The sequence below is a fragment of the Ailuropoda melanoleuca genome, chromosome 1 (assembly GCF_002007445.2).
Source record: "Ailuropoda melanoleuca isolate Jingjing chromosome 1, ASM200744v2, whole genome shotgun sequence".
Taxonomy (NCBI): Eukaryota; Metazoa; Chordata; class Mammalia; order Carnivora; family Ursidae; genus Ailuropoda; species Ailuropoda melanoleuca.
The window spans coordinates 155,112,401-155,139,846 of NC_048218.1; the positions used below are offsets into that span (position 1 = coordinate 155,112,401).

General features: G+C 35.5%; 1 protein-coding gene and 1 non-coding gene across 2 annotated transcripts in view; one reads left to right on the forward strand and one right to left on the reverse strand.

Moving 5' to 3' along the window:
• The window catches only part of CRPPA (CDP-L-ribitol pyrophosphorylase A), a 290,868-nt gene that overhangs the window by 21,866 nt on the left and 241,556 nt on the right, over window positions 1–27,446 (reverse strand). The window lies entirely within an intron of this gene.
• On the forward strand, window positions 8,417–8,522 carry LOC117795589. The gene has a single exon (XR_004619662.1). It is a non-coding gene; the product is annotated as a small nucleolar RNA U13 (small nucleolar RNA).

A 27,446-nucleotide genomic window follows, 5' to 3' on the forward strand; every position in this document is an offset into this window, starting at 1 on the left:
ACAGCACATTATGAAAAAGAAGAGTTTATACTAAGATTTCTAGTTTACTTTCAACATATAAAAATCTGTGATTTAACACACTATGAAATTAAGGGAAAACACAATAGGAGCTTTTTTAAGATTTATTTATTTATTTTAGAGAGTGTGTGCACATTTGTGTGAACAAGGAGCGGGAGGAGCAGAGAGAGAGGGTGAGGGAAAAGGACAGAATACCAAGATTCCCACCAAGCTTGGAGCCTTATCGGAGCTCGATCCCACGACCCTGAGATCATGACCTGAGCCAAAATCAAGATGTGGACGCTCAACGGACTGAGCCACCCAGTTACCCCTACGATGTGAACTTCTAATTACATTTAGTATTTGTACTATTCAACATCAATCCCTAACAAAAAGAAGAAAAAGTGGGGAGAAGAATCTCTTTCATTATTTTAAGAATTACCTTTAAGAAAGCACAAGGATAACTGACATCACTCCTAACATATCTCAGTGTACTGGATTTCTTTTTTTTTTTTTTTTAAGATTTTATTTATTTATTTGACAGAGATAGAGACAGCCAGCGAAAGAGGGAACACAAGCAGGGGGAGTGGGAGGAGGAAGAAGCAGGCTCATAGCAGAGGAGCCTGATGTGGGGCTCGATCCCACAACACTGGGATCACACCCTGAGCCGAAGGCAGACGCTTAACTGCTGTGCCACCCAGGCGCCCCTCAGTGTACTGGATTTCGTAATGTAACAATAGCAATAAATATAAAGGTTAAATATTGGAAAATAAGATATAATGTATCCTCCTTTTTAAACATAAAAAGTAATCATTTGAAAATATAAAAGAACTGAACTGTGAACAGAGTTCAGTAAGTCCTTAGGTATAAAATCCACACAATAATTTGCACTTTCCTATATAATAACAATAACCAATTATAAAATTTAATATTTTCAAGGACCCTATTCACAAAACTTGGTAGCTCTCAAAACAGTGGCAATAACCAATTACAAAATATAATAAAAAAGATAATTTTCACATTAGCAAAAACAAAGCAAAACAAATAAAAACTCATAAAATAGTTACAATTAAGTCTTGAAAAGTGTCAGGTAAAGCACTGACAATTCCAAATTAAAACAGAATTTTCAACAATAAATATTAGTAATTGCAACTCAGAACAAGTAATTTGACTCTACATTCGTAGGATGTTCCAAAAGAGTAAATCTCTCTCTCTCTCTCTCACACACACACACGAAATTAATGTTAAATTTTACTCATGCAGTTTTATAGTTAATGGATTCATTTTTTAGACTGAAAAAATATGTTAAAAAAATCTTTTGTTAAGATTTCAGTTACAGGAGTAATCAATTTATGCAATTTTTGATGTTGCCATAACCCCATGACAACAGCTTCAAAGGAAATCATTTTTTCTGCTCTCAGGTGTTACATGGAAAAAGAACAGAGGCATATCCTTACAAGTTTGCTAAAATTCATCTCAGCCTCCCCCAAACAATACTAGTGGCCAAGAAAGCCATTTTCTCTTTTCCCAAAGTGACAGAGAGAACTTCAAGAAATCTAACCTATGGTTAGGGGAATCAAAATTGTATTTAAACGAGAAGTTCACTAATCTGGGTTACAGCTAATCTGTGACTTTCAGGTAAGTGGTAAATCAGAGAAAGGGGGCTTCTAATATAAAGAAGAGAAACCAGATGACAAAGAAGCAAAGCCAAAGGAATAAGTTGGCAAGAAAGCTAGATTCTGACTAGAACATAAGACACGGCAGTGAAGAAAAAGAAGAATCTTCACCATTTCCAAGTCATAAGGCAGGACAAATTAGACCCATATAACATATCACCTTAGTAGGATTCTCTAATGGATAGAATTAAGAACATGCCAAATATGTTACATTTATAAACACTATGATAGTCACAAAAATAAAGTTATTAAGATTAGGGATAAGTAGAAGAGAAGAAAGGAGAAGAGTAATGAGCAACCCAAAGACATCAGAAAATAATTAGTTTTACTTCATGACTAAATGGATAATATATATTTTCAGTCTTATAGTATAGTTATAATAAATAAGAAACACTGGTATATATTGCTTTAATTATTGTAGCTAATCCATGAGACTAAAAGCATGAAACAAAAAAATTCAAAGTTTAAGGAATCCATCCAATTTTAATCAGTATTACCAAATCCATTATTTTTTAGGAAAAAAAGACTTGATCCATCTTGCCAATCAAACATTGTGCTTCTCTACAATTATGTACCTCCTTTATCTCTCCACTCTAACCTCATTAACCTATTTTTAAGCCTTTTAAGTTCTCTTCAGTCACAGGCATTCTTATCCTTTCTCTAGAATGCTCTCTTCCACCATTACCTTCCTTCAGATCTCAGCTTGGGTGACAAAGTTGTTTTTTATTTTCATTCCTTTTGCTCAAGAAAGTCTTTCTTGACATGCCTGCTTAGGTCAAATCCATCCATCGTGGCTCTCACGGTACCTCTCCTTTTTAGCTCTTGCCTCTGTTCCAATTTTGTATTTGTTAATGCAATTCTCTCCTGGCCTGAAGCTCTCGGCTGACACCAGATACCATGTTATCTTGTCTGCTCTGGCTCACCACTGCATCACGTTTCTCTCATGACATCTACACCAGAGTAGGGGCCAGTACATATTTGTGCAGGGAAGCACATATTTTTGAATGAAAAAAACAAAATGTAAGGAATGAAATTTAGGTTTCTGGCACTATTTGTTGATAGATTTCTGCAGTCCTTTCAGGATGCCACTTTGTCTCTTTTCCAATTCTACCTTTACATTTCATCTCCCTCCTCTTCTCTCCCATTCCTCCTCAATATGTAGTAATCCCAGGGACCGGAAAGGACATTTCTCTTTCAGCATTCTACCATTTCTGACAGATTGCCATTCTAAGTCACAGGACCCATTCTTTCTGGAGTAATGACCTAGCTTCACATAAGACCTGAGACAAGAATGGGAATGCACACAATCAAATAAATGACTATGAAATTAATTTTTTTTCCTGCATTCTACCTAAAGTCATCTAGGACTCTACCTATTGCCTATCATATCCTCCAGAAAATCAGTTGTCCTGATCCAACTCTTGATAGGAGTTGTGTGCAAGACAAAACTTGGAATAGTGAGGTCACTATAATGTTAAAACTAATAGATATGCTATGATATTTTGGTTACTGGTAAGAGATGATATTCTTTTTTGAAATCAGAGTTATGTTCCTTTAATGGTACACAGTGGATATCTTCCAGATGGGAAGAAGAGATAAAAGGGTCCCTTTAACCAAAGACTCTAGAAAATCTTCATTTATACCACAGAGACCATCCCAAGCTGCATGGCTACGAAATGATGCTGCTCTGTCAAATAAAATTGGGATTCTGAAGTGAGGAGATGGGCACTTAGCAGAATCTGTCTTGCCTGTTTTATTTAATCCTTATAACAAAATTAAACAATAAAAAAAAAAAACCAAAAAACTAAAAAAAAAACTCCATGACTGCAAATCCATCCTTCTGTCTTACATTGCCCATTCCCAAATTGGAGAGTGGATTTCAAAAGGGCAAGTATGAACTTCCTAACACTGACCCAGCCTCATTTTGCCAAAGTGGAATAATTGGGAAACTCCCTTGAACTAACTTTCTTCCTTTGTATACTGCGAAGGAACTCTTTTATTTATGGGACATAAGTAATGAATCTCTGTACCCTATTTTAAAAATTAGGTCCAAACTGAATAACATCTGGAAGATATGCCTAGAAGTTTGGGATTTAAGGATGAGTAGGTTCCCTATTCTCAGAATGGAATATATATCCTGTTTTTAATTTTTTTTAGTTTATTTTTAGTAAATTTACAGCAAAAAAAAGATGAATATATTTATCTATTCAGCCCTTATAATCTACAAATCTTCCCTGGCTAAGATTCTGCTTTCTGTTATCTTTGTTTCTGGTACTACTTTTGATGACTTGGCCATCTCACTCTGTTCACACAGTAACTATCTATTGTGTATATACACAGGGCTATATAGGGAAGCATGAGATACACAGCGATGTGTTAACAGGTAGGTCCTGTCATAAAAAGATTTATAGTCTCTAAATATTTTTGTGGTGAAACATATATCAAAAAGTTAAAAAATAATACAAGGGTGAACATCTTCATAGTCCCTGATAATGCCTCAAAGGCTGCTCAGGAATCTAGCAGGAGGGCAAGGAGGCTGAAGTTTTCATTTTGCTCCTCGAGTATGTAAGACTTCTGGTTTCAAAAGGGAATCCATCCATATTATTATTGCAAAATGGATTTCATTGAGAGGATTTTCTAAAACAAAGATGACCACAGAAATGAGAAAATAAATTGTTAATAAGTAGTATACAGATAATGGCATAAATTCATTGGAACGATTTCTTACAGTGGTCAACTCTATCTTCCAGGACTCAGCTGGAAGTTTAGAAATACAGGGCGAATTCTCTGGCACCACTGAATAGGAGTGGGGTGGGGGAGATGCTGTGAAGATATAGGGGCCCAAAATACATGCCAGAGCATGGCGACTGTGAAGACGACAGCCTGACTTATAAAGGCCACAGAAGACCCCACAGCAGCAGGGTGGGAATGTATGACTTGATCAAGTTTGAAACCACAGTACAGAAGTTAGATCATATACTCAAGACCATACCCCTAAAGATGCCTCATCAGGTGATTTATGCAGCAAAAGCAGTATTTTGAAAAGAATCATCTGGAGGAGAAATGATTAAAAAGAAACGAGAGCAGGGGTTTTCAAGCTTAGCATGGTTTTCACTGTGGGCTGAGGAAGGCTCACTGGAGGCCATCCTGCGTTTCCTGCAACTTTTTCATCGCCCATAACCTCTACTCATATGCCCATATCACCTCGCCCATAACCTCTACTCATATGCCCATATCACCTCACCCTCAGTCATGACAACTCAAAATATCTCCAGATATTGTTGCTACATGTCTCCTGGAGGCAAATTTGCCTCTGGTTGAAAATCATTGTATTAAAGGTGGGGAGAGTACTTATTTGTAGATATAAGGTATTTGTAGATGGAAAGATAAAGGGAGACCCTGCCTAAAATGATGAGCACACGATGTATACAGGTCTTACATACATGGCAAGGAAAGCATATTCAGAATTAACTCAATGATTCCAGTTTCTAATCTACAAATGGGAAAATACTACTCAAAAAAGGTAAAGTAGACAAGAAAGCACATGTTTTAACGAGGTGAGGGAGGTGTGGAAAAACACCATGAGTGGATTTCTTCATATGAAACCTGTCTGTGCATAATAATATCTTCCAGAACACTTTCTCAAGTTTTAACAGATAAGCAAAAATGAACATAGGATTAAATGATACAGAAATGTATATGGGAAGAATATGGGCAATCCTGACATTTTGAAACATGCTTTTGTAAATTATGATTGAATTTTAGCCACAACACAAATTTACCCTTTGTCAAAATATTAGAAATGGTCCTTAAAAGTTGTACAAAGTTAAATCTAACCATAAAACAAAGGAATCATGAGAAGTTCCACATTTAAGTGAATACTATATTCAACTTTTCTGAAAAGTAACAATTTTGTAGGATGATTACTTACTAATATATCCATCTTGGAGTGTGAATTTTTTAAATTTTATTTCCCTAAAAGTTGAACACACTGTTTGGAAAGTAAAGAAATAACACTAAGTGTCCTTGGCCAAGTTCTCAAAACCACTTTATTCCAATGTACGTAAGCAAAGGTGAGGATTTTCTGCCTTTTGATGATCACCTTTTTATCATTATTGTTAGATGCTCCTGGAAATGCTCACAGCAAAATAGAAAATTCATACATGGATGTTTTAAACAGGCATGATTTCAAGTGCACAGCCAGAAGGTTTTAATAAATTTAAGAAACACAGTGTCACGCAAAAGGTTAATATATAGCTCTGTGAAGACCTCTGTTTGACTGTTCTTTGACTAGTCTGTGGTTAGGTAAGACTCTATTATATAAACTATATACTGAGCTTTATGCCTTTTAATTATGTTAAGTGTTATTTGTGAAAGTTCCTTAAACTGATTTGGAATTTTGCTTCCTCAGCTGGTAGCAATTACACCTTCAAAGACCACCAGAAATAATTCTTCAGGGGTGCCTGAGTGGCACAGCAGTTAAGCGTCTGCCTTCAGCTCAGGGCGTGAGCCGGCGTTATGGGATCGAGCCCCACATCAGGCTCTTCTGCTGTGAGCCTGCTTCTTCCTCTCCCACTCCCCCTGCTTGTGTTCCCTCTCTCGCTGGCTGTCTCTACCTCTGTCAAATAAATAAATAAAAAATCTTTAAAAAAAAATAATTCTTCAGCTCCTTTTGGTATCTACAAGCTTGTTATGAACGCTTAAGCAAGAACACACGAACATTACACTCTGATAATAAACAAGGCTAGAGGGAAGGTTATTCTTTTCTACTAAAGAAAAAAAAATCCTGTTCATAAATGATTCAAAAGGCAAAAGAGAAATGATAATTCTACCAACATATTCAACTTTATCTGAAATCAGAGCCACTCTGTACAGGATTTTGAACTTGGAGGGTAACAGCTCACACAAATTACTGACTACTTCTTGCCCAGTCAGTACATTCATCTAACAAAGCAATTTCCATATGAGCAACCACAAACATTTCTGGCTTCAGTTGTTAATCTTCCATGAAAAACTATTTCCATACTATTTTTAACTTGTATATGGTAATGATTATCTGTTTATCTCTGAAGCATGCAAGCTCTTACAGTGCCCTTTATAATGTATTTATGTACCGTTTTCCCTTCCATGTCCTTGGCAGATGTAAGTCTCCCTATCTTCCTTCCAGAAAAAAAGTTGAGAGGCACACTGCTTTCTTTTCTGTTTTCCCAAATTCTCACACTTTTGGGCCTACTTCTCAATGGCTTTTCAATTTTACCTTCTTAGATAAAAAATGCAACTGTGTAATACTTGAGGTCAATTACTATGGAAGAGTAAATGGCAAATGAAATTCTTACTTCACCTTGACCACATATGTATAAAATTTAAGTATTAAATATTTTACTATAAATTGGTAATTGATATTAAAGCACAGGAATCATTTCAAGATATTTAAATATAGATCTGAACCAAGGTTTCTTACATGCCTTTTATCAAATGTTTTAAATTAACTCATTAAATACACTTAATGACCATATGATATGAATTTTATTTTATCTCTACAGATGAGGAAAATAAACTTAAAAAAATTAAGTATCTCATCCAAGTTTACAGAACAAATAACCGAGCGAGCGTCCTGTGTATTAAATCCAGTTCCATCTGCGTTTCAAAACTATTTTTCTATGATTCTAAGCTCCACCCTTTCTGAAGTTCAAGAAGTCCCCAATTACCAACTAGACTGACTTCAAATATGTAGAACTTGAGCAGTCACAAATTAATGCTAAAAATTACTAAGCAACAAATGGTCTTTATTCTTAAGGAACTCATAGTGTTGGAGACAATTTTTTTTTCCCCATGGTGTCTTTATTGCATCAAATGCATGAAACATCAGCACTACATGGAGAAGATTTCATGGAACAAAGTAGGTATCCATTGTTTATTGGAGTAGAATGAGAGGAGGGTAATGGGAAGATTTCATATATATAATAACATATATATAATATATTTATATATTATAATAACATATATAGTATAAATAACATACTCTAAATAACATATATATTTAATACATTATAAATAACATTTTATTAACATTGCATATAATATAAAGTTTTATGATTAATGTATAGAGTAAAAATATATAGTATTATAAATGTTTATACTATACATATATACACATATATACATACACATACACACACACGTATCGGATTTATCTTTCCACTACCCTCCTCTCATTCTACCCCAGTAAACAATGGATACCTACTTTCTTCCATGAAATCTCTGTGAAGTGATTTTCCATGTATCTGCTACACACACACACCACATATATCTACACATCACCTATATCTTCATATATGTATGTACATATCTTAAGATTTATGTCTACATTAAGATCTTTAAAAGTATTCCCTATATCTGAGAGCTCTGAGATCTATGATTTGTACCATCTGTATTATGAAAACAAGACTACAAAAGCATTATATTATAGAAAACAAGATTAAGATACTACTTCAGAAAGGAGAACAGAGATATCAACTCTAGTGACCTATACTTTAACATTTGATGTGATTAAGCATGGAAGGGAGGGAAATAGGTGCACAAAAAGGGACTTTTGCTCTTTATTATACTTCTGTAAAAATTGTTTTATGAAATGTATGAGTTCCTGTATTAACTTTTTATTTTTTAATGATAATACTGAAGACATATGGTATTCAAAATTAAATTCCCAAAGGAGGATTGAAGTTTAGAGACAGCTACCCAAAATCTCCCTTTATTAGCATAAAGCGTGATGATTTGGGTTTCACACCACTGTGTGATACATGCCTCCCTCAAACCTTGTTATGACCATGGGACATTACCTGTCTGATGTGGGAGGGAAAAAACCAAACACAACATATTATTTAAATTTAATTTTCAATCATTTTATTCCAAAGAGAATTTGAATTTTCCCTTCAACTTTCACTGACACTATACTCAGTTTTTCATTAGAATATCCACTGCTTAGGTGTTGGTTTTTTTTTTTTTTTTAATAAGCATTTTGTACACAAAAATAATGAGAATAAGCCTAATGAACAATTCTGAGCCGGACTCAGAGATAGCGATTATGACCTCTGCTTTTTCATTACAATACCGTTTGCAGTATACAAACAACCCATGATGAATCGTACAGTGCATGCTTGCAATTATCATTCTGCACAAAATATGAGCACTGAGTGTTGATTAAACTAGTAACGTGTTATTAAAACTTCAGGAAAATACCACGTAGGAAAAGTATTTTATGGCATAAGCTTTAGTCATTTTTGAAGTGACCAAAAATAGATAATGTAAATATTAAGACAATAAAACCAACATGCTGTAAAAATAAGCAAGGTTAATAGAACATAAACTATGTCAACTATTCATATATCTCTGGTATATTTCTCTAACTGAACATATTTATGTGAAAACAAGATCATCATTTCTAGAGAATGTCTGCTGTTTACTTACTACCTACAATAATCTTTCAGATAGAAAAATCATTTACAGCTTAACTATAATTTATCAAGAAAAGGATTTGCTATGCAAGGGTAGAACTGGCAAAGACACTGTATGTATCTTGGGGTGACGGGAAAATGTTAGACTGTAGAGCATGAGAAACAGAAAAATAAATTTGAACTACCTGTAAAAACTATTAACCAAGTATGTTTTAGAATCTTTCAAGAGCTTTTAAGAGATCATCACAGGGTATCCAAATTACGCCGTAAGTCTGCATTTACCTGTATTAACCTGTGTTTCATGTTTTATCTTACATCAACGAGGTGTGTGAGCTTATTATAACTAATCCTACAGGAGCATCAAAACATAAACACAAGGAATAAAGGAACTTGATGAGCCTAATATACTTTCTAGTTCTATAAAATTGTCTCCATATTATGAAAACATTTAAAAATACATATTCTTCTTTAAAATTATGTTGTACTTTGATGAATGGTAGTAAGAATCATTAGTTAAAACATTTACTGAACATTTTAAAGGATCTATTCTAGCCTTATCAGTAGCTCACTTTATATGAGAAAGCCACAGGGCTAGGGATTGAAGAAGGTAAGAGTGGAATGTAGTCAAGAATAGGAGGAGGAAGAAATGGGCAATCTAGTAGACCTGCGATGTAAGAACAGTGTGCCCTTGGATATCTCATTAAGGTTTTCCAGTCTCATTTTCTTTTTCATCTGCAAAAAAGAAACAACAAAACCTGACACGTCCACCCCTAAGCCTAACCTATCCGCGCTAGAATTTTTTAAGGTTTAAACAGAAGATCCAAAAAAGTCCTGATCAAATATAACATTTTAAGAAGTTAACACTTATAAATTATATCATGAGTTTTTTCCAAATGAATAGTATTAATACTAAAATAATTCAAAATAGAAATGTGATACAGCAATCAAATGCTTTTTTTCCTCTTGCAATGAAACTAGACTCGCCTTCAGACCCTGTTGCTTAGCATATACTAGGCACTTAAGAAAAATTCACCAATAAAGGAAGGAAGGAACGTAAAATGCATCTCTTGTGTTACCAAGACTGAAATCTGCTATACGGCTTAAGAGTTAATAACATTACTTAAATAATCCCAACTTAGATACTTGGCACAACTCTCCACATTGGAATTCCAAGACTAACCGTCAACAGTTGCATTGTTGTTCCAGAGCAAAAAACCTGCAAGAAAATACGAAGAGGTGCCATGGTTCAGACTCATAGTCTGGTCAGCCATATTTCCCACAGACCTAATTAAATTCAAGATTAATATTATTTTGACATTATTAAATACCTTGTTTTTAAAAGGTCAAGCAGAATTATTGCCCATAATAAAGTGTATCCAAGGAAATACTGTACAGGCTAGGACAAAAAAAAAAAAAAGAAAATATATGTACTGTATTTATATTATTTACTATTTTACAGTAGTTTTTAAGAAGTATTCTCTTATTTTTTTATTATTATATATCATATAATTATATAAATTAATAGGCAGAGACTTGAAATGAACTCTAAAGTTGAATTGCCTCAGTTGAAGAATCAGGAGCAGCAGTGACACTTTCTTTTCTGACCCACTCACCATCCACAGAAGCCCCTGACCAACCTGTCAGATTTTTCTCTACAGCACAGTTTCAAAACCATGGTCTTTTATAATCCTTCTTATCGCAGTCTTGTAGGAACAGCCTTTCTAATTCATGGAAAACTTTGATGAGGTTTGAACATTTCTCAGTATCTCCTATATATCTGTTTCAATAATCCAGGACACAATTATTTAAAACGTCTGCCATTTTTAACAAACAGAATGGTTTTTAACATTTGGGAAGCACAAATCCTCAAGCAGTGTATGCCTCAGGCAGTGAAAACAGGCGTGACATATTTCACAAGAAACCAGTGGGATATAAGCAAAAGTGCAGTGGACCGTAGGGGAAGGGAGGGAAAACTGAATGGGAAGTCATCAGAGAGGGAGACAAACATGAAAGACTCTCAACTCTAGGAAAACAAACTGAAGGTTGTTGGAGGGGTGGTGGGGGGATGGGGTAACTGGGTGATGGGCATTAAGGAGGGCATGTGATGTGATGAGCACTGGGTGTTATACACAACTAATTATTGAACTCTACATTTGAAATGGGGGCGGGGGGAAGATGTTAGTTGAAAAGAAAAAAAAAAAAAAACAAAACCCAGGTACAACATGCTGCATGTTAATGTCTAAAACTGGTCAGTGGACCTGAGATTAAGAACCTTGTTTGGTTGATCCTTCCTAAGTGTCCAATTAGCATTCTATTTCCTGCACCTTCCTCCTTCTGTGTCAGTTGTGATCTTATACCGGGGTCAGCAAACTATGGCCCTCAGAGCAAATCAACGTTACTTCTTGTCTTTGAAACGTGACATGGAATATGGCTAACCGTTCATTTACAGTTTGTCTGTGGCTACAATAGTAGAGATGAGCACCCACAAAGCCCCTGTATCGTCTTTCACCTTTTATAAGAAAAATTTTGTAATAATTTATAAAAATTATTCTGACACCTATGCTGTAATACAATTTAAATATTTTATCAATACTTGATGTCTGAATTCATGCAAAATACCAAGAACCCACTTTTCTGTATTTTTCTTTTCTAATTTATGTAAATTAGTTAAGAAAATGGACCCTAAATGAGCTAAAAGCTGTACAGAACTTTTGATTTACTTTCTTACAAAGACTAAGAAATCTAAAATATTAAACGTGAGAGATTTAAGTAAGCTATGTGAATATGAATATTAAAATATTTCATTTTAAAGGGCATACCAAAAAGGCATCATATATTCTACCATTCACTATAATTCTTGTCTTTTCCAGGCTAATAATTATCAGAGTGCTAGAAAGACTATTTATTTAACTACATTTCAAATTGCTTCATGAGAAAACGCCAGCAAAGTGTTTGTATGAGTAATTTTAGACAAGCTTGTATCTTTCACCTAGTACAACATATTCACGTACTTATCTTAATTTAAATACAGGACCACACTCAATGTGAAAAGGTTTCTAATTTCAAGAATTAAGTTCTATATTGTATAAAAGAGATTATGTAGAGTACGAGAAAGACTACACATTGAGATTCTGGTAATTCAAATATAAATGCTAATAAAACTATTGATTTTGAGCTAGTCATGGAAAAACAATTGTTTCAAAACAGTCCCATTTCCTAAAAAACAAAAACACTAGTTTGTATTAAGAGTTTTCCACATTTATATTCATACGCCAATATTTTAAATTTCTTTGGCTACATTCCTAGTCTACTCAAAATGCACCATCTACATTACAAGTATAGGTCTGTAATAAATCTCTTCTTGAGAATAATGTATAATTCAAAATTCTAATGAGGTTTTAAGTACTTCTAGATTTTAACACATTAATGTATTATAAAATCACCAGAGCAAAGAGTAATCAATCTCAACCCTAGTTCACCTATAACTTAGTTTCTTCTTCCTTTAATAAAAATTATAAGATTTCACCAAGATGATTTAAAAATGAATAACAAGTGCTTGAAACAGATCAAGAAAAAAATTATAGTAAATATTTGTAACCAGGTAGGCTTGTCAGTTTTATACTCTATTTACAGCTCATGGTTAAAAAGTGAGGTTGGGAAAAATATAAGATATTCTTTATCTTGTAATTGGCCGAGTTGATGAATACAAAGCACTGAGAACAGCACTGCCATATGGCAAGGAGTATACTAAGTCCACATCATGATCGTCAGAACCATAACCATCATCCCCATCTTAGAAATAAAGCCACATGAGCAAAAAAAAAAAAAAAAAAAAAAAAAAAAAAAAAAAAAACCCACCTCATATGTATATGTTTCCTCTCTGGGAGTAAAGTATTTGAAGATGAAAGTGATTTGAAATACATGCTTCTGGGTATTTAGAGGGTAAAACTTTCCATTATTCAGGAAAGATTTTATTGTAAGATACCCAAAGAATTAAAAACTTCATTGCATGGAGAACTGGGTGTTATACACAAGTAATGAATCGTGGAACTTTACATCAAAAACTAGGGATGTACAGTATGGTGACTAACATAATAAATATTATTAAAAAAAAAACACTTCTCTATGCAACAATTTTGAGACACAAGTCAGTAAAAATCCAAGGTCCAAAGCCAGAAAAGTGTAGCACAGAAACCTATGGATATGCATGAGATCCATTTAAGCCAGAGGTTAAGTAGCATGTTAAATATCAAACAAGTTCCTAACTGGAGAGAGAAAAGTACAAATAAGGTCACTAGATGTGCAACTGCCACTTATCTCCAAAAGAAATTGTTGAATGATGAACATCTAATTCTGGTTGCAGTAATATTAATAAAGTCTATTCCTCTCTGATAGGGGAATGACGGACTAGCTATGGTTTCCACAGGCATGTGCAAAGCACTAATGTATCACCATCATTGTCTCATAATAGCAGCACAACACAGTAACAAGGGTATGAGCAATGGAATCTAGAGATGTGGTCAGACACTGTAGCTATGGGATGTAGGACAGTTTTCGGAAAAGACATTACTGGAGGGACCACCTATTGCTTCATGAGAAAGCAGCTCTCCAGAAGTCAGCAACACCTGAATTACAGTGGTCATGGTAGAATAAAAAAAAGGAAGTGGGAAATGCCAGAAAGAAAGAGAATTCAGAGCACTTAGTTATTGACTGTAGGGCATAGAGGAATAATTAGGAGTGATTCCTAGAGGCATTCAGGTAAGTAGAAGAACAATGGCTCTCTTAAGGAACAGAGGAGACAGGAGAATATACAGTCATTCAGATTCCTTACCTAAGAAACTAGAATAAATACTACCTCAGGGACAGGCCATGGCAATTAAAGAGATAAAGCATGAAGGCTAAGCACTGCAGCACACAAAATCAGGCCTTCAACTTGCAGCCATCTATTGTTTAAATAGAACTGATGGTCCTCAGGAAACATAATTACGGTAATGTTTGTAATCAAGGGGAAGCTGATTCATGTGGCTGATTTATAGTCGCATATACTAAACTTTACATACAATTTATTCAATAGGTGTCACAGAACTAAATTAACACACAATATATATAATTGTGTGAAATGAGTAGAGCTTTTGAACCTTATCTAAGTTTTCCACAAAACCATCACATTACGTTTTTGGACGCAGACATGGTTCTGTAAAATTATTAGTAGGCAGTCATAAACTAAATATCACAAATTCTACTAGAGTCATCACAAAAGCTTGAAAACAGGCAAGTTAGGATCAAATGGGATATAATGATGATGACACTAATAGTAACAACAATAAATTTTAAACTGATGCAATGAGGGGCGCCTGGGTGGTTCAGTCAGTTAAGTGTCCGACTCTTGATTTCAGCTCAGGCAGGTCATCATCTCAGGGCTGTGAGATCAGACAGGGCCTGTGTTGGGCTCCACGCTCAGTGGAGAGTCTTCTTAAAAGATTCTCTCCCTCTGCCCCTCCCCACCCTTCTCTCTCCCTTTCTTGAAAAAAAAATAATAAAGTTATACAATTAAAGATACTAGGAATTATTTCTAAAATCCCTAATCTCATAAAAAACTTACTAAACCTCTGTAGTTTTCTACCTGCAAAATGTAAAGAAGAAAATAAAGGAAATTTGACTGAGTGTAAAGGTGAGGTACCTTCCTCCCCATGTCCAAGCCATAAGCCTGAGGCCTCAGTCTCCTCACGTATAAATTTCCGTGTGCAGGCATTCTCCAAACAATGTTACTGACATGTATTCAATATTCTGTGACAAAAGGGCATCACAGTCTACTAAGCATAGGAAATGCTGGGTTAAATTGGCTTCTTTGTTGCCTGACTACTCAGAACGTGAATCTCCATCAGTGTAATACAATAACATAATTTTGAAAATAAATTTCACCATGTAGTCATTAACTCTTTTTGGGGAGTGGGGGGGGGAATACTGGGCATCCACACCTTAGATTATGTCACATGTGTTTCTAATATATTATGTCATTTGAGCCACACAACCGCAAAGAAGGAAGAACAATGAAGGGTCCAATTAGAGATAAGGAAATTAAAATTAAAAGAGATAATGCAAATAGCATGTAGTATGATTTACCTTTAGATGTACTGAATCTCAATCTAGAAATATTATTTTATGAACTGAGCCAAGATTTCTGATCTTAAGGAGAGTATCAACCTGGAAGTGGGAGAAATTAATGTCTCTTCCAAATATGACAGTTTATTGTACTGTATACAATAGCCACAGTGCAGCTTACCAGCTAACTTTGAAAAATCAAAGCTTTGGGAAATACACTTCGTAAGTTAAGCCAAATGTGGAGGCACTCCATGTTATTAAAGTACCAAGTATTTGGTATTTGATATTCCTGGAACTTTCTGTAATATCTAGATTCAAAGTTCTCTTGGGAGAGACTGGTGGCTGGAAGACAAAGGTAAAATAAAGCTTTTCAAACATAAGTAACATTTCAGAAAGGATAATCAGCTGCTAGCTCTTCACTGACAATCTTCATGAGAAGCTCTTTAAAATTCTTAAGAAATTAATAACTGCACATTTAAGAGTGAAAATACATTTTGCACATGGTTCATTCTAAATTGCAGAAACATATAGTCATGTATTCAATCCCTTATGTGAGAAACCTGGCCTCAACACCAAAACCTTTCCTGGGAAATTTCATTATGGTGTAATTTTCAACCTCAAAAAAAAAAGATTCTTGTTTTGTTAAAGCACATCCCCCATCCCCACACATGTACACACACTTCATTATGAATTTTGGGAACTTTAAGAAAATATGAAGTACTGGGGAAATCTTTTCGGCAAGATCATGACATATAAAACATTATTCCTCAGATTTGAGGTATTTTATTGCACCGTTAATATCCAATTAATCTGGGTACCAGGATATTTTTAATGCTGTTATTATATTTAAAAATACATATCTCCCCCTTTTAAAGTCCTTTAATGATGCCACTAAACTGCAGCATGGTTTGACTCAAATTGTTGTTGCTTCATCCGCAAGGATTCAAAAACAAAACAACTATAGTATCTAAGGCTTTTATTAAAGTTACACTCACCCTTACTCTAAACAAATCATGATTTTAAACTATGGTATTAAATTCTAATAATTTTGACATTTTATTCTCCAACTCCTTGTTGTCATTAATATACAGTATTTTGTTTCAAGCATTTTCTAACAATAAGCTGTAAATGTTTCTTACCACTATTAAATGTTGATGTGTTAATTTTCTATTTGTTGACATAATAAATGACCACAAAGTCAGGGGCTTAAAACAATACAAAGTTATTTTTTTTATAGTTCCATTGGTCAGAACTGATACTGATCTCATTGAGCTAAAGGCTCTAGGGGAGAATCCATTTTCCTGCCTTTACAGCTTCTAGAAGTTACCCCCATTCTTTGGCTTCTCACTTCACATGTCTCCGATCCTTCTGTTTCCCTCTTCCACTTTTAAGCACTGTTGTGAATACACTGGGCCTACTCAGATTTTCCAAAATAATCTCCCTATTTTAAGATCAGCTGATTGGCAACATTATTTGCATCTGCAACTTTAATTTTCTTTTGCCATGTTAAGGTAACATGTTGCCATGTTAAGGTAACATGTTCCAGGACTTAGGGCCTGGATATTTTCTGGGGGGCCACAACTCTTATTACCAAGTTGGCTACAAGCTTATACTTTATATGCTGTTGGTTGGTATCTGTATTTATCATCAATGGCATTTCTATATAAAGAATGTTTAGTAGATAAAGGCTTCAAATAACAAGTAAAATAGCACGTGCTTTGTACTAACACTTGAAGACAAAAGCCTTAAGCAACCTAGCATCTTATGCATAATTTACCATTTTAGCAATTTTAATAGACTCCAATGAACTTTATACTCATCACATTTGAAATCATAAAACTGGGATGATGTCACAAGCGACACCCCACCCTCTCCCATAAAGAGGCAACCCCCTGGTTTTAGGAAAAGCATTCACCTGATGCAGGCCACATGCCTCTCATCTATCTCCTAATAAACACCCAAGGAGTCACCTTTTAAACCCAACCTATCAGTAGCCTGAAGTAAGTATGTGTGGTTACAACAACACTCTAACTTCAAAATCACACATGCTTGTGTTCTGTGCTATCTCTACAAGCATGGCCTTCATATGACTGATGCCATTTATGCAGTAGTGGCTCAATTATATGCATCCAAGAATTAAATGACAAAACTTCCCTTCCGAAAAAAATACAAAATTCCCCTACTTAAACCCAGTTGTACTCTAAGCTCTTTGATGGTCGGAACATGTCTGCCTTACTTCAGTGCCTTCCACCAATCCCAGCACATAGTACAGACCCAAAAAAGCATTGTCCGAAGAATAAATGAAGGCATCGTAACAAGTAACTCCAGCTTTCTACCATTTTTGTCTTTACTTGCCTAACAAAATCTCCTATTACTCTCATTATAGAAGTTCGGCTTCAGGTAAAAATCCATCATGTGGTCATATTTTACAAATATTTATTTACTGCTAATTATGTGCAAGGCTTGTCATACCTTTCAATTAACACAATGACGATTTAGTTCCAGCCCTCATTCATGTAACTGGTCTTTCAGATTTTTCGATCTTAGCGCATTTGATGTTGATATCCATTCCATGAAGTATTTCTCAATTCCCTCACGCAGAAATGACCAGTCTCTTCTAGTCCTTAATACCGTCTACTCCCCTTGCCATTTATACTACTTCATGTAGCACTTAATTTACATGCATATTATGTCTCCCCCAAAGCAATTTCTTAATAACCCCTTTGAAACAACACTTTCAGCATAGTTGGACACACATGCCTTTTTCTCTTAAAAATAAAATTTCCACAAAAACTTGGGAAGGATATGTTTTCTACTCTGAAACTGTAATTCTCATTTTCACTGAGTGTAATTCTTTTCTCTTTATCAACAGTGAAATATTTATGAATTCCTGGTCAATAGAAAATATTTAGAGCATGATTATAAAGTAAAACTGGGGTATTATGGGTAGATACACAGTAATTATTATTCTGTAGATGGATAATATTCATTTCAATTATCTCTGTATCCTAGAGAAGTTATAAAACACTAAGTTCTCCTCCAAGGGGTAACCATTATCATCTGTTCTTCCTAATGATGTGGTAGCAATGACAGACATACGGAGTAATCATTATACAGTTGAACTTTCAACAATGTGGAGGTTGGACCCCCCCACAAACCCCCCCGCCTAGTTGAAAATCTACATATAACTTTTGATTCCCCAAAAACTTACTAATGGCCTATTGTTGACCAGAAGCCTCACTTATAATACAAAGTCAATTAATGCATATTTTGTATGTCATATGTATTATATACTGTATTCTTACAATAAAGCTAGAGAAAAGAAAACATTAAGAAAATCCTAAGAAAGAGGAAATACATTTACAGTACTGTATCTATTGGAAAAAAAGAAAATCAGCATATAAGCGAATCCACAAAGTTCAAACCCGCGTTGTTCAAGGGTCAGCTGTACCAACAATAATTTAATCCCATCACACTTCCCATCACAAGGGAGGGGAGCAAAGGCAGCACAAAACAGTTACAAACAGAATTAAAAAAAAAAACTGCAAGATGTATATGTTATACGCATATCTCTTAAGTTTTTCCGTAAATACCTTAGTGTTTTCTATAATATTTTATGGTATTAACACAAAAAGGGCATAAAAATGTTGCAAGTACATGACAGTAAAGGGTGGCCCTTCTTAGAGTATGTTTTCTGAATCTAAAAAACCGTCAATTAGATGACAATAGATGTGTGGCCCAGATTAAGCAGACTGTGCCCAAGAGAATGTGGCCAGCTGCCAAGTGAAGTAGGATTCAATCTGCAAATGACTGTCAGCTCTTTTTCTAACCCTTCTAATTAGTAACAACACTGTCGCCTCAGGAGAGGGCAGCGAGGCAAACTTGTGAGTAGGGACACGTCTGCTGTTGTTGTTGTTGTTTTTAATTTTCTTGCCAACCAATATTTCAAAACGTTCTTCAAGCCTGTCTTAAATAAATGAGCTTGCCAAATACAATAAAAAGCTAGTTGATATGCTACAGTGAAACAAGTGGATAAGCAATAACTACATCCAAAACGTCTCACTTCATGCACAGAAGAAAACAATTTTAAATGGTAAACAAAAATAAAGCCCTCTCAGTGAAGTTTCTGAAACATCTTAATGTACCCTTTAGACTTGAAGCAATTGGTATCCAGAAAAACGACTATTGTGTGTTAAGGATCAGTAAAGCCTAAAATTTAATTTTAAAGTTTACTCTTTACAAGTTTGAAAATTTCCTCCATTTTATTTCCTTTATACTTTATCTTCAGAAAGGAAGAAAACTAATCTTGAAGCAGCCCCTCTGTTATCATAAGCAACATAAGCAGCCCCTTATGTTATCATAAGTCATCATGACTGTGACAACATTACTGTAAGCAAAGGCAAATCAATAGCAAACTCAAATCATAATTTCATATATGCACAACAAAACCAGATTTTAGAAAAACAAACATGGGCTTTTAAAAAAATTAGGTCTACATATGGTTTGTTTCACCACGTCACCACGAACCAAGTCATTGGTGATTTGGAAGGAACTGAGTTGACTCAGATTCACCTGGGATGGATTCCAGTGTTAAAAAACAAAAAACAAAACACACAGGCCTCCAATGGAGTCACCTATGCTAGGCCAAGTCACCAAACCAGGACTTAATACCTAACCTACTTACAGTCTGAACCACCCACAGAAACACAGTCTTAAGGGGTCAGTCAGGATTTTTCTGGTCAACACCAAGGAGGTAATCTGTCATAGGGGCCCCCCTCCAATCCTCAAGGGATGATGAGGTAATCCACCCAATAAGATCACTTTCGCTTTCCCTAAGGGAATGTGACCTTGCTTGAAACAATCCTTTCTTTTCTTTTGCTAATTGTCCTGTCCCATAAAATCCTTCCATTTTATACAACTTCTCAGAACTCCCCTTTACTCACTAGATTGGCGCTGACTCATAAATTGATTAGTAAAACCAACTAGATCCTTAAAATTTACTTGAGTTTTTATTATTTTTTTAAAGGATTTTTTTTTTAATTTTTTTTTTTTTAAGATTTTTTAATTTATTTATTCGACAGAGATAGAGACAGCCAGCGAGAGAGGGAACACAAGCAGGGGGAGTGGGAGAGGAAGAAGCAGGCTCATAGAGGAAGAGCCTGATGTGGGGCTCGATCCCATAATGCCGGGATCACGCCCTGAGCCGAAGGCAGACGCTTAACCGCTGTGCCACCCAGGCGCCCCGACTTGAGTTTTTATTATTAACCACTAAAAAGCTCTATTTTAAATGCTTTCCAGAGAGGCTATGAGGTGGTAAAGTTGAAACATCTGCATTCTATCTTGCCACAGCATGGAACGACAGACCAAGGCTATGATAATATTATGGAATGCCGTATCTACAAGAACATTCTACAGGGAATGCACAGGAGACAACGCAGATATTCTTTCTATGCCAGTGCCAATGATTTCTCACTAAGGTCACAGAAGCCGTGGTAATAAACACGACACCACCAAAGTGCAGGTAGTGTGTTCAGTATTGAGAATATCAAGACCCTTATCTAGTATTCTCCATTTCTTCAAAATTTAGCATTCAAGCATAATATTTTTATTTAAAAAGACAGTATGCAGTATCCCTATTAGCTGAAATAGTTCCTTAGGAGACCAGCAATTTCTAGATACATCTATCAAATCATTTAGCCTTTTAATAGAAACATCAAGTATTAATAGAAGCTCATTTCACCTCATTGATACATTCTACATACAGAACTGGTGTGATTTGATACAGTCAGAGTGCTTTTTGGGGCCACAATTATTTTTAAAACTTTAATACTTGAATAAAGACTATAACTAAATGAGCAAAATGAGTTTTAACAACAAATTTATCAAAAACTCTGTACTGTACAATTTCAACGGAATAGTTAAGTAACTAGGATTCACTTTATAGTGTTATTTCCCCTCAATTTGGGGACAATCAGCAACTTCCTTTGTACTTTAGAATTTTTAAAACTTACTTTATTAAAACAAACATCTCTCTGTCTTATTAAGGAGGGTATTATTAAGATTAATAGGATGGCTATTCAGTGGAAGATGCTGAAGTGATCCTGGCAACAAATCACCAAGTTGCTAAGTGTTAGTACTAAAACGGAATAAATCCCTTGTCACACTTTGAAAGTTTTTAAATTGCTCTTTCCATCTCACATTAAATGCCCTGACTTGATGCAACCATGGGGCATGGCCCGCCTCCTACTTGTAATGCAGTGAGCCGAAACCAAACAGAAACAGAACTCAAGGTTTTCATTTCCATGAATCTAACGTAAACACATTTATTGAGCCTGGTTACGTTTTACAGACTTGATTCCCCATGTGAATTGTATGTGGAATTATATGTTGAACGTAAAGGGATGTTTTTATATATCATGTTCAAGTATTGACAGTAACGAGAGTAAACTTTTGCCGTACCAGAGTAAAAATGTGTGCCTGAGTATTAAATATATTATCACTGATAAATTAATTCCTTCCAGTCAACCAGTTTAGAAACTGGAGATTACATTTGAGATTTTCTTGTTCTTGAGACTTTTTGGCAAAGCCTGAGAGTCCTTTTAATATAGTTATCTTCGACTGAAGCTTTTCTATATTAATATTTTCCAATGATTCTTACTTACGAACCTGAAAAACATTACTGCACTTGCATACTAATGCAGTGCTGTTTTGGATGCATTGTCCTAGTTATGTCTTCTACCAAACCACGGGCCAGCAATCACCATCATACATTCCACATATCATATATTCTACATATCATACAATCACCATCATATATTCCACATATATCAATTGTCCTCTCATTTTAGTCCTGCAAAAATTCCTGCAAACCATATTCATGCAATTTCTAAGCAAGTGATCAGTGGACTCACTTCACTGAACAGGCTATGGACCAGTTCAAACATTGCTGAATCTAATGTGGTGAGTCACATAACAAGTTGCTTCCTAGGTATGTACGGTAAAAACACAATGATAAATTGAGGAAAATTACAATAAACAAACAAATGAACAAAAATGGGTTATTTAACCTCAGTTAGTTTGAAAAGCAATAGTCTCCAGGATATGGGAAAGATATAAGAGGAAGTCAAGGGGAGGGGACAGTATAAATAAATATGATTACGGTCAATATAGATCCTGTATAAATTTCTTAAAGACTAAGCCACTGTTTATAAATTAAGCAAACAGAAATGAAGCTAAACTCTGTATATTCTCACTGAGTACTGAGAATGAAAAAGTAATCACTATATAAGCATGCTATGTGGAACTTACGAGGTATGTTTGGGTTAGTTTATTAGAGCACTGGCCAAGGTTCAGACTTAAAAACAGCTCTGGGGTCAACACTCATTCTTGTTTTATCTCACTTACTTTATCTCCATAACTGTCACTGCTCGGCGTTAGACAAGGTTTGGCCAGTTTTGTCCACACTTGTACTTTGCAGCCAATTTCTGTGTCTAGGACAGACATTGGCAGCTCTGTCAAAGGACAGTGCCAAGGGTTTAACATCCTTTCTCGTGGTTTGCCTAAGTGAAGGGAAGAAAATCTAAATATGCTCCTACTCTCAACAATCAGGTGACACATGTTTGGACCACAAAGAATCCTTCCTCGGGTGACCTTTGTATCTTCACTTGATCTTCCCCACTCCATCCTCTCCCTCAGAGACCAGACACTGGGATGTTATTGATGGCATCTTGGATGATCACAGAGGCACTAAAAGTACAACACAACTTAAGAATGAATTCATAAAATGATAGGTCTATATCTAAGGAAATTGCATAACATGTCATGTGGAATAGTTTTGCTGCCATCAAATGATGGAAGTTTTACAGCAAGAAATCCGTTTGTTATGTCAAATGATCATAATACTGGTTTTTTTGTTGTTGTTTTTACTTTTGGGGGGAGTCGCAAAACCCTACGAATCTGATGAAAGCTGTGGGTCTTCTTGTAGAAAAGTGTTTGCATAAACAGACACAGAATTTTCCATATAATTTTAGGGAGCTCATAGATCCCCTGAAATGAGGCCAACCAACGGAGTTAAGAAACTCTCTTCTAATCCAAATCTTTAATTCAACAAATGGCAGAATAAAGCTCCAAAAGCGTGACGTCTTCTGCCTCACACAACGCAGCAAATTAACAGCAAAGACAAGGTTTTCACTCCAAACCCAATGCCCTCAGAGACTCAAATTAATTCTCTCGATCACAAAGACTTCAAAGGAAGTCACAGGAAGCTTCTGAGAAAGAGAAGAAATAATTCTAGTGCTTTTTGAGGCATGGGGAAATCTTTCAGAGCACAAATGTGTCCCCCCACACACAAACACAGAGCCAAGAAGTGAGATTCGTAAGCATGTTCTTGTTTTTCTGATTTGGAGACACAGACATAAGGATGATAAGGAACTAGAATTAAAGGAAGTACTTGGAAGGACATCTAAGAGATGGGAGAAGGTTCTCACATGGAAACAATATGTTCTGCAACAAATCAGTATTAGGATAAAACCAAGTCACATGAATATTGTCATTATATGAATAAGATAATATTAATTAAATTTCTAAAACAGAACACATGTGTGAGCTTCCCTTCTAGATGTTCCCTTTCCCCCAGAGCCTTCTCTAGTCAACACTGCCTCCAGCAGCAGTGGCTGGAAGGCTGAAATCCACACCATCCCAGCCTCCCAGAGCCCTCACTACCCGCTTCCCCTCTTTGGCCCTCTCATTCTCTAAGACTTCTCCCTTCTGCTCCTAGTGGGTATCTCCTTACTCCATTTTCCATGCTCTTTCCCATCCCTCCTGCACTCACCTTTCACCTTGCCTTGCCTTCTTTCTACTCATTTATCTTTCTATTTATTTTCAATTCATCCACCAAGCTGCTTTGAAACGGGTCTTTCTATAAAGCAATGTAATTGCGTTACTCTCTGGCTAGAACACCTTCCATGGCTACCCATTACAACAAATTTCCTTTGAAAGTTTTATGGGACTTCAAAAATGTTTTCAACATGTCATATGATAAATACTTGATTCTTTTGTATGGTTGAATAAAAAAAAAAGAATGCTTATTTAACATCACTAGATTAGCAGAGACTAACAAAAGTTATCTCATAGGGTCTTTACACTCACTTTACATGTAAAAATAAAGTGTTCCTCTCATAGAAGGATGGATGCAATTGTATTGCTACATACTATTTAAGAAAAAAGATTTAGCATATTGCATATTAAAATGTAGACTGACCTTTTATTCTGTTATATAATAAAAAACAGATTTAAAAAATACTATTATACCCTGAAATTTGAATTTTCATATTTTGAGCTTAAAAAATCAGCTGGTTTATTTTTTATGGTGGTATGATTTATGTTTAAAAGTTAAGAAAAAAGAGAAATATTCTAGACTACCATTTGCAAGGATGTCTCCATAAGGACATAAATCCCAGAAATATATTCACATAGGCCACGGATTTTAGAATCACCAAATAGGTCATGCTGACATATCAGCATGGCACCCAAGGTCCTTTTGAACACTCTGTCCCATTTCCAGGCCCTTCACTCTAATCCTATCACCTATTTGCAGTCCCCCAGACCCCATGTCCTTGGACATAACTTTTTTTTCTTCCTATAATGTTCCTCTGAGTTTCCTTGTTGTAAACGTTGATACTTCTATCCATCTTTCACATCCTGAGTAGGCTGGTCTATTCTCTGAAACACCTCCTTTTTTGCCACCCCTCTCGTTCATGTATTACACATGATTATCCCCAGATACATTTCCCCTTCTGAACTCTCAAGTTCTAGGTAGGAGGAAGCCCGATACCAAACATGGGATGGGGGAAATGCATATGTATGAATACATTTACAAATGCACAGTTAATTCAGGAAAATATCTGAAATAATTGGAAAGCAGGTATAGGTAAAATAGGTATAGGTGAAAATCTCAGTATAACATGGCTTTTTATCTCATGATACACTGTTATTCTCACCTTAAAGTTAGTCCTATATAAAACATGTTACACAAACCTCACGCATTACGATTGAATCTACAACAGCATAGAGTAATCTGGAATAATATTAAAGTGACAACACAAAATCTTACTTTTCAAAAATCTCTAGGAGTTGGATAATGCTCTTACAACAGCGTGTTTCTCTTTTACATTCATTTGTATCTGTGACAGATGTTGTTAGCTGTCCACTAAAGACTTTCTCCTTCCTTCTGTGTTAACAGTAAAGTGTAGTGGAGACATGGCTGCCGGCTGCCCACACTCCCTGCTTCCTTTGGTACATGTTTGGCCATGTGATTCATCCCCCATTGCTAATGCAGTGCAAGCAAAAATGATGTGAACAACTCCTATGTGACTAGCTTAAGAGGAAATCTCTGGCCCAAGGCTTATGTTCTTTTTCCATTTTTATTTATAGCAGTGGCAACCACTGACTTTGGAAGTTACATATTAAAATGCCAGAGGCATGACCTGCGTGAAACAGAGCTACTTAAAGACCTGGATGATATATCTGGACTGTTAGCCAAGACAGAAATAAACTTGTATCTTGTTGGAGCCACTGCTCCAGGATGTCTTTGTTAGAGGAGCTTAGTTCTTTACCCTGATACTGTATCAGGAACTAGAAGACTATAAATCTTCGTATATTCCTGTATATATTATATTTTTACCCAATTTAAATAAATCCTCAAAGCAGAACTTTTATTACTAGCAAATATTAATATTTATAATGACAAACTCATTTTCTGAAGAAAACTCATTTTCTGCTCTCTCAAAATTTCGAGAGCAAATTTTGTAAAACCTGATATAAAAGAATTTAGCTTTTTATCTACATTTATAAATGATTTGCTGATAAAGGGAAACAAACTTCTATGTAGAATGGACATGATAAAATTTCCTGTAGGAAGCCCTATAGAAAGACAAATGCAAAGATGCTAGGAAAAAAAAAAAAAAAAAAACCATAGGATCCAAACCCCAACAGGATGATGTTTTCCAAAAATGGTCACGTTACCTTAAAAATTTTTGAAGTTTGAGCATAACTTCTGAATCGTTAAAAAAAAAAAAAAAAAAAAACTAAGGAGACTGCCAGTTTCTTGTTACACATGAAATACTTAATTATTAATGGGATACTATCTCCTCAAAAGACAGAGATGTGAGAATACAAGATAGTTACCTCAAATCCAGTTTCTGCTAATTTTCAAGTCGACCTCATTCAGAATAAAAAGTTCCATTTTGTCTCAATCATTCATTTTTTAAAATTCATTTCAGAAATGAACCCTATAGTAAAGTTTCTCTTCTATTTTTATGGCCAGAGTTCACTCTTGAAAAAAACAAAATAGAGCTATCAAGACAAAGTGATTTTCTGTAGAAAAGTAGTCAAAGAACAGAATTTCTTGGTATTACAAATAAATAGGTAAAGGAATAAGTAATTTTTGAATACTCATTTCCTAGCATTTTTATATTCAATGAAAAAGTTAATGGACAGCTCTACAGCATCATTTCTGGTATTGCTTCCATGGCCTTATATAATCTGGCCACCTTTTGTAAAGCAGACTTTGCCTCCTTGGGGATGCTTATCAGGCCACTGCTCAAGGGCTCCCGCCGTGCCCTGGCACTGACAGGGTCCCATTAGAGAGCTAAACCATGAGGTCTGGTAGTTTAAGTAACTAACTCCCATTAAATGCGAACAGGACTGGCTCTATTACTGTCACATTTTACTCCTAAGTACTGAGTGGTACAATTCTTCCCAGTTGGATATTGAATTTTTATGCCCTTCTTAAAATTTGCCTCTCTTTACGTGAAAGATAAAGTGCTAGCTATCAGACAGGAGTTTCCTGAACTTGATACCAATTTACAAAGTACCTCACTGGAACCATCCTTTCTCCATGTATCCCATTACACTCAACAGTGTCCCTTCTATCACTGTCCCTCGAAGTCCCACTGCTTAACCATGCTGTGTATCCTACTGCTTTGACATCCTTATGCTACTGAGTATCTCCTCTCTCACCCATATTGCCACCTTCTTAACTTCTCCTTAACATCAGAATGTTTTCCCACCCTAGAACAATAAAAATCTCCTAAACCTGCCAGTCTCCCTCAGGCCCATACCTTCCTGCCTGCCTCTTCATAGGTATTGCTATTGTTTTCCAATTCCCTAATGCTCAGACTCAGCTTATTGCCACTAGACTTGTCCCTAACAATTACAT